Raw genomic sequence first — 9232 nt, forward strand, 5'->3', positions numbered from 1 at the left:
TAAGTTGCAGATTCTGATCAGCTATTAGTGGTTACTGGATTAGTGGTTACTTGAGAGCACCAAGGTCATATCTGGGCTCAGGGAAAAATTATACTTTGGTCAAGGATGAAAGCTATTAGGGGCTCCCACACTTTTACTTGTTCTTTTCCCAAACCACCTTCCTTAGCATGAGGTTGACACCACCATGCCTGAGAGCTTCTTGGGCTCATGGCCCAGGGTCTCTGAATTCACCGACTCCCTGTTTCTCAGAAGCAACAGAGACAGCCTGTGAAACTCACTTCTGCCATTTTAAAAGGACACAACCTCATTTCCTGGCCCAGACAACTTTAAAACCCATACAGGACACCCGGTGTTTTATTTTAATTTAATTCCCCCTTCTTTGGTTTCTGGCAGCACAAGGCAGAAGATCAGGGGCACAGAGTGAGACATGAGCCGTCGGAAGCTGCCCTGCCTTTTCCCCTTCACAGGATACCCGGAGACACCATGTGGTGTGAGGCATTCATTTGCAGGTATAGAATCTATAAAATTGCATTCTAAAATTAAAAAATTTTAATTAGAAGGCAGCATCTGTGAACCTTTTGCTGGAAGCCACTGCTTTTTTTCTGATAAATGTTCCCAGCTCTGTGGCCCCTTATCCCCCTCCCATCATGTCAGGGATTGTAAAGGCGTTCCTTCCATTGCAATACTCCTGTAGCAGTCAGATGGAGATTGCTCTGCTTAATATTTAACAAGCTACTAATGCCTCCTGGAAAACTCTGAAAAATATTTAATTTAGACCTACTTCTTCCTCCATAGATTCTTTTGGCTGCCCTGTATCCCTCTCGATCTCTTATTTCTGGAAACTGTGAATCAATGCTGGATATGGGCTTCAGAGTGCATCAGTTTAATCCCTACCTGATGCCATCCTCAGCTGTTTAAAACAATATAATCCACCCCAGAAGCCAATTTGGGAAGCCCTGGGTAAGGAATTTTTTTATTTCAAGTGGAGCTATTTCATCAGATACAAAAAAAATTAGCAAAATAATCCTGTAATTCTTCCTAGCAACAATGGTCTTATGCTCTCTTTCTGTGAGCTGAGCTGGGCAGGAGCTGGACAGGGCCAGCTGTGAGGCAGCACCGAGACACCAGAGGTGTCAGAGGATCTGAGCAACCTGGGTTCATGGTCAGGAGGTCATGCAGATGGAGGGCTAATAAATGCAGCGGGCTGTCAGGGTTAGGACCCAGTGGTGTGTTGAAGCAGAAAGAAGCAGGTGGGGAGCTGGATGTGAAACCAGTGGGGTCTGAATCTGTGAAATGAACTGAGAGGGAAAAGAAGAGGTGGATCCTGAGATTCTAGTTCTGAGGCCAATGATGAGAGATGATAAGGCAACAGACATGAAAGTCATAAAACTGGACAAGAGGAAGCCTAAGGATCAAGGAGCAGAACACATAGACTGGAAAATGTGGGTAGCAAGGCTTTGTGAACATAGCTAAGTAGGTGTTATGGGTTGAATTGTATCCCCCCCCCAAAAAAAAATTCTGACACTCAGTACCTGTGAATTTGACCTTATTTGGGAAGAGGGTCTTGGCAGATAATCAAATCCAATATGACTGTGTCCTTATAAAAACAGGGAATTTGGACACAGAGACAGATACTGGGACAATGCCGTGGGAAGAGGAAGGCATCGAGTGGGGCGATGCATCTAGAAGCCAAGGATTTCCAAACAGATAGCCGGCACGCCAGAAGCTGGGAGGGAAGCATAGACTTGATTCCCCCTTCCAGCCAGAAGGAACCCAGCACACTAACATTTTGAAGTTGTACTTCGGGCGTTTCTGCTCAATGAGTCAATACATTCCTGCTGTTTGAGCCATTTAGTCTGTGGGACTTTGCTGCAGCGGCCCTAGCAAATAAACACAGTGTGTGTCCCACCCATGAGGCAGATAGGGACACTCTCTTGACATTCAGCCTCCCTTCTGCCTTAGTAAAAGTATCTCGACTTTTAACTGGTTAATCGCCACTTGAAGAAATGGCCTTCTTTGCAGTGGACTGTGTTAATAAAATAGGGGACTATGGAAAGATGTCTTAAAAGAAAGGGAGAAAGGGAACAGTGTAGGGTTTCTTTTCTTTAACTTCAGCTTTATGGAGGTATAATTGACCATTTCTTTTTTTCCTGTGTTTAGCCTTCTCTGCTTCCTAATTCTCTGGAACTCAATGCAAGTACTTGCTTGATACTAGGGCTCCAGGAGCCATGGAAGCCAGCGCTAGAAGGTGGGGCTGTGAGATGGAAGGGTCGTCTGCTGCTCATGGAACTGCCATCTGTACCCTGTACGACCTCCCTCCACTCTTCTTTGGTGTAAGAAGTAAATAAATCCCCATCTAATTAAAGAGGAGTTTACTGTGATGAGATGTGTAAGGTGTCCCTCAATGATGCACGGCAACTGTACACATGAGAAGACTTGCAGTCAGGGAAGTGATGTGACCCGCCCATGACCTTAGTGCTTGGCAGAGGCCAGAATCCAAGTTCATGTTTTCTCCCACATTTCAGCCCTTATCCAAGGATGGTCCACGTGCCCCTGTTTAGAATCACCAAGAATGCTGGTTAAAAACACCAATGTGTGTTTGTGTTTAGCCCTTCTGAATTTCAGGCTCTGGAATTGGAACTTGGCATCTTAATCAGCAACTAAGTGGATTCTTAAGCACACCGAAGATAAAAATCTCCCCTAATTCAAGCCACTCCATACTCGGGTTCTGAATCTCGGAAGTAGATTGGAGGGCCTAAAAACAACAGTGGCATATTCCCCATTCTCACTTTGAAAGCCCACCGGCCTGAGGATACTGCAGGAGTGAGGGGACAGGAAGCAGAGCCATCTCTCAGAGTTGTGTTAGAGGATGTGAGTTAGGGGACTCCCGTGTTTCCTTGAGAATGCAGGGTAGAGCAGAGAAGGATGGCTAAAGCAATCACAGGATAGTCTTCCACACATTATGGACATTGGGTCAGAGGGGCACATGTGTCACCCTTCCCTTTATTGCTGCTCCTACCCGATCATTCTCCTTCCATCCCCCCCAAACCTCTGGTTTTTGAGCATCCATCTGCCTGCCTGTACTTCCGTCTCTTCTTCCCCATTTCAAACCTTACTATCCATCTTGTCTCTTCTTCATCAGTGAAACTTTGACAACTGGTCTTCAGTCTCCCTTTCCACCTCAGCTCCTTCCCATTAACCAGTGAAATGTCTGGCCTCTCATCCTCGACCTTATTTTGTCCAGTGATGTTCCCATCATCCCCACCTAGCCATACACTTCTGCTCTCACACCCTGATCCTTTTTAGCAGAGAATGCACCATTTCTGAAATCACTAATGGAAACAGCAAATACTCCCAAGGTATCCATCCCTTTACTCTCCAAGCTTTTTTGCCCAAGTACCTCTACTTCAGTATGTCATCTAAACTGAGTTTCAATTTTGATCCCTCCCCATTCTCTCCATATTCAGTTTACATGCATCTGGCTTAGGGCACCTGCTCCATCGAGGCAAGCATTTTTTCTTTCTTTGCAAATGTGCACCTTCCTTGGCTCTCCGTCTATTCATCATGAACAAAACCCCAATCCAGAGCGAACCCAGTCACTCTCATTCTCCATCTCACTTCCTTCTTAACCTTAAGGCCTACTGGGGACAAAAAAAAAATCACACAATTAGGCAGAGTAATTATGAATTCATAATCTTTTCATCACTTGTCTCAGCTGGGCTCCCATTAAAGTCTAGCAAACATTCTATTTCTCTCATCAGCGTGTCCCTCACTGTCCCATCAAAGCAAGATCCATCTGTCCATGTCCTGGCTCCCAGAAATTGCACTACCTTTGAATTTCTCCAATGTCTTAATCATTTTGCCCACTTGTACATCCTTCCAACAGCATATATGCTTGCTTGATACTCTCTCATCTTTGAGAAACAAAAACACATATGAATGTACAACCTTTCTTTGGACTCCGCAACTCAAGCTACCACCATTTCCCTTTACTCACTTTCAGGCCCATGGTTCTCAAGAGCTTTGTATACATGCTCCCTCCACATAAATGCCCCCCAGTCTCTTCTGAGATCTGCTTCTACCCCTCCCCCTGCACCAAAACTGCTGGGACTGAAGTTCTTGGTTCTCTTCCCGTTCTTGAATCTGATCATGGGACCACATAACCACCCTCATTTTATGCTGGATATGGGTTACTGCGTTTGTGCTTGTGTGGCTCTTTTTCATGTCTAAATTCAGGGTCCAGGCAGATAGGCAGCCCCTATCTGGATAATGCCCTGGGATAAACCATTCTCATGGCAAGAGACAAATGACTGAAGTCACTTATGTCTACTATTGGGACGTGGCATAGATTAAGTCTGCTTACACTACATTAGCCAAACTAAATCACACGCACAGTCCAGTCCAACATCAATGGAGGGGACCATGTTCCTGTGGTAGTACCCTAAGAGACATATGGAGACAGGCAAGAATGTATAATTCTCTTACAAGAAAGGTTAGGAAGATATATGGAGACAGTGCTACAATCTGTCATAATGATTTGAACCCCTTACTCATCCCTGTTCTCTATTCCATCACATATGTTGGTCTCACCTCTGTACCTTCTTGAACCTTATGTGAAGACATTCCAACACAGTAAATTGCTAATTAGGTCCGTCTGACTGTGTGCCATTTCCATCCTGTAGGTGCTCATTCTTGGTTACTTCCTCTATGCTTTTTTGTTTTTCTAGTCCTCGTATTATACATTGACGAATTAAGGGGAAGAGAAAAAACATCATTGACTGAATGCATTCTGTGACTATAACTCTGTGGAGTCCTCCCTACTGTAGTATGTCTTCTTCCTCTTATTTGCTCCATAGTGTATATGTCAGAGTGACTATTAAAATAACCTATGCCTTTCTCTTTCCCTGTGAATATCCTACTTCAGTGTAAAAGCAGGTCTTTGGCTATATGATAATGCTCCAAGCCATGTGACTTGATCTCCTTCAGTTGTCTTGTTATCTCCAAATATTAATTTATATTCCCTCTCTTACTCTCCCTCATCCTTCCGCAGCACAAGAAGAAATGTTCCTTTCTCTGGAAGAATCCAATTCTTCTCCCTTTGTGCACATTTGTGACAATATTATAACCTTATCGTATTCCATTTAATACCATTTACTGAGACTGCCTTAATGACTGGTATATGGAAAATACAAATAAATAATGTGACTTTATTTTCCCAGAGACAACTGGGGTTACATATGTGTCAAATAGAACATAATAGATAGGGATTTATTCCTCCATTAGCTTTTTAGGTTTGCTTATCTTTCAGAGTAATTTAAATTGAAATGGAAGACAAATCCTTATTTGATTGTTAGGCAATTCGGTGCTATTTATTTTGTGTAAGTTGGTGTGGGATCTAAGTGCACTGTTGTTAAAAGGCTATTTAATGTCACATAGAGGGCTTATTAATTTTTTCAATAGATTTCCAGCATGTCTGGCCAATTGCATACATTTAATAAGGAAAGTCTGCTCTTCTAAAAGTCTGTCTCCATACTTTGTGGTAATGGTGCTATAGTTTATGTGCTGTTGCACATAGTAAGAGGCACTGACTTTGTTATCAAAAGTATGGAGATAAATCTCACAGTAAATGTGCTGTTCTGTTAGATGGTCAAAAGAATAATTTTGAGCTTACAGTATTACAGCTTACAGTCAAGAGCATTAGAGCATAGTGGGGATTTTTTTTAAAATCTGCATGATTTGCTTTGTATTAATAATGATATGATAAAAAATATAAGTGGCATTTGTGATTTAAAATGAAATGGCAGAGTTAAAACGATAGCTTCCTTTTTTACTTTCTATTTATCAGAAGAATGTTGCTACAAAGCATGAAAATTTTGGCAAAATAGATGTTGTGAAATAACAACCAGAAAGTAAAAATGAACTTGTGAATAATAGGTGATGGTGAAATTGTGGTCTTTTTAATTTTTAAAAAGCACTTTAAGAAAGGATATAGGTGTTCAGGGAAGATATAGAGAGGTAACAGAAAGTGGTAAAACACTGCGCTGGAAAATCTTGGAGGTCACATGAGAAAAGGAAAATACAGAAATGAAGTCCACATTGCCAAGAACATAAAAGAAAACCTTGTTGAAAATACAAGATGAGGACAGATTGAAATAAGCAAAATAAAAAAATTTACAAAAAGTTAAAAAGACTAAAGAGAAAGTAAGTATAAACAAAGAATAAAGATTCAGCCCATATATTATCAATATTTCCAAAAAAGAAGGCTGAATTGATAGAACATAAAAACTGTTTAAACAAATAATTTTTTTTAAATTCTAAAATTACGTTAACACTTGAATCTATAGATTGAAGAAGTAAATGCCTGGGAGGGATTTTAGTGTCCAGGAAAAACATTAACACAAAACAACTCACCAATATTACATAGAACTAATAAAGTTACTGCACTTCAAAGATAAAAAAATATCCTTTGGAAATCCAAGTAAACATATCCAATCCCTAAAAAAAGAGAAAAAAATCAAGACTCGCCTAAGAGTTTTTGCTTTTTCTCTCTTTCTCCCTCCCTACTCCTCTTTTCTCATATTGGAAATATAAACAGGATTATACCATGAATATGTGTGCATGTGCATTTGTGTATTTATGCATGTGTGTGTATATATACAAAAATATATTCCTAGCATATATGTATATATTTATGGCATAAAAGATTGCAGCAGTGATTACAATAATTGCAAGGGGAAAAATAGGGTGACCCCAGAATTTTATACCCAATGAAAATACTAGTACCATATAAATACAATATATAAACACTTTCAAACATGCACGAATCCAGGAAATAGAGTTACCATGAGCTAATCTTTAGAAAAAATTTTAGATTTCATGTAGAAAAAATAAACAATTTCCAGGAAAAATTGTAAAAAGAACTTAATGATGGTGAACTAGCCATACTAGATACCATACAAATTATAAAAAATCACAGCAATTAGGACAGTGTGGAGAATCAAAAGTCTAAGAATAGCTCAAATGCATATAGGAATTTTATATATAATGAAAGGTAAATTAGTGAGCAAAATACAAACCACTGGATAACGAGTGTATGCTGACCTAGATTAAAAGGAAAAATGTGGATCTGTATCTCATATTTTACACCATGATAAATTCTAGATTCATAAATGTTTACAAGGAAATATTAAAACCATGAAATACTATAAACAATATGGGGGAATTTATTTTTATAAGAATATAACATGGAAGGTTTTGCTAAGAATCATAAAATCCCAGAATTCAGAAAGAAGATAAATTCAAATTGTCAAGGATCAAAAAATTGCTACACGGCAAACAAAAAAAGGCCAGAAAGTGAGAATATAAACTACAAAACTGGGAAAACAAACATTTGCAATTCTCACCTATCAAGCCCCAAACAACTTTCCAGAGCATATTAAGTGCCCCTAGAAATTAGTAACAAAAGACTCATGCAAGTGTAAAAGAGGAAGAATTAGACAATTGACAGAAAATGAAATGCATATGGCTTTTACACCTAGGAAGAGTTGCTCAAACAATAATGCTTACTGGAAGAAAAATTCCAATCAAAGCCATGATGAAACTTATGTAAAAGACTTGCAAAGATCAAGAAGTCTGAGGTTGAAGAAGATCAAGTAAAATACACACTCTTGTACTTTGTTACTGGAAATAAAAAATTGGGATACCTCTAAGAGAGTAGCAGAGCAAAATTCATTAAATTTTATTGTGAATATACTCCTTGACCTGGGAATTTTATTTCTAGGAATTTATACTACTGAAAAAAGCACACAGGAAATCATGCATGTATGAAGGTATTTATGGAAGCATTCGTTTAGTGGTAAAAGTTTGGAAAAATCAAAAATGTCCATGAATAAAAGAGTATAAATCATGACTCAGTCGTACAATTGAATACTGGGAAAAAAGGGAAAAAACAAAAGACAAAGGTAGTTCTTTAAAAAGTGATATGGAAGAAACTCCAAGAGATATCATTTTAAAAAAAGAGAGGAGTTAGAAAATGTGTACCACATACTGTCTTTTTGTTTCTTTGTAAGGAACATCCATATATGGATGTACATTCAGATATATATATAAAATTTCAACAAGACACCAGTAATAGCCTTTAGTGAGCAGAATGAGAGAACCAGGAAAGGGTGTGAGAGCCACTTAGATTTCTTTGTTTCTATCTTGTAGTTCTAAAACAATTACTTAAGAAACACATGCAGATGCACTAAGATTATTTTATAATTCATCTACAGAGATCTTAATCATAACTCTTTTTTTTATTAGTGATTTCAAGTAAAAATGCTTAATTCCTACTCTGGCGGCAAATCTCACTGGGAGTGCATGTAGCTTTGCAACACTTGGCTAGGATCCTGCTGTGTCCCTAGCACTTGAGGATGTTTACTGTAATGGTCCTTCTCTCATTAATGCAAGAAAGAACTGGCCTTGGTGGGGAGCACCAAGTGGGGTTCACCTTCCTGTTCTTGGCTCTCCTTCAGAGCTTGTCCCTTACTTCTGGATTTCTTGAACAACAAACTGCTTTGGCTACCCTCTTCTCCATTTCATTTGGAACTGCCTTAACTTTAAACTCAGAACTAAAGAAAGTAATATTCACATACTGTTTGCTCTACGTTTGTTAGTGTGGAAACTCCAGTTACCTTTTTGCTCCTGTAAAATGCATTTCCTAGTACCGCTGATTCATTCTAGCTGCCCCCGCCCCCACCCTGTCCCCTGATCTCATTAAGAAAAAAAATTATTTGTAGCCTTTAGGCTTCAATCATTAAGCCTTTGAATTATCAGTGTTGTGCCTGCCTGATATAGTGGAGCCTGATTTCTGGAAGTTGTCACTGGAATGTTTGGACTTAAGGGAAGTTCCAGAAAACCCCTAGTGAATTGTTACTTGGTCCATTGCAGATTAATAATGCTTTCCTGACGTAAGCAGGCCAAACCTCTTTTTGTACTGGGATTTCCTGTCTCTACGTAGAGGAAGAGGTGGGGGAAGGGGCATGGTTACTTGTATATCTGGTCCCCTGAACAGTCTGGCATCATTATGCCTTGACACCTTCACTGATGTCTATTCTGAACATAATTTCTCAGAAGCATTTTGAGAGATAGTTTTGTCCTGAAGTCTTGACCTGAGGATATTGCCTGTGGGACCGTGTCATTTCTGGTTTAGTCTCTAAAGTTAGCCAGATGGTATAGGCTTTTTTAAATA

At 39.5% G+C, this 9232-nt stretch overlaps 1 long non-coding RNA gene across 1 annotated transcript in view; it reads left to right on the top strand.

The window, feature by feature from the left end:
- LOC118968759 (uncharacterized) overlaps positions 1-2363 on the top strand; it is a 39641-nt gene extending 37278 nt beyond the window's left edge. Inside the window, exons 3-5 of the long non-coding RNA XR_005056592.2 lie at positions 394-509; positions 796-960; positions 2161-2363. This is a non-coding gene — a long non-coding RNA (uncharacterized lncRNA). The remainder of the gene's footprint in view (positions 1-393; positions 510-795; positions 961-2160) is intronic.
- The last annotated feature ends 6869 nt before the right edge of the window (positions 2364-9232 follow it).

This window comes from Manis javanica, chromosome 18 (genome assembly GCF_040802235.1).
Source record: "Manis javanica isolate MJ-LG chromosome 18, MJ_LKY, whole genome shotgun sequence".
Taxonomy (NCBI): domain Eukaryota; kingdom Metazoa; phylum Chordata; class Mammalia; order Pholidota; family Manidae; genus Manis; species Manis javanica.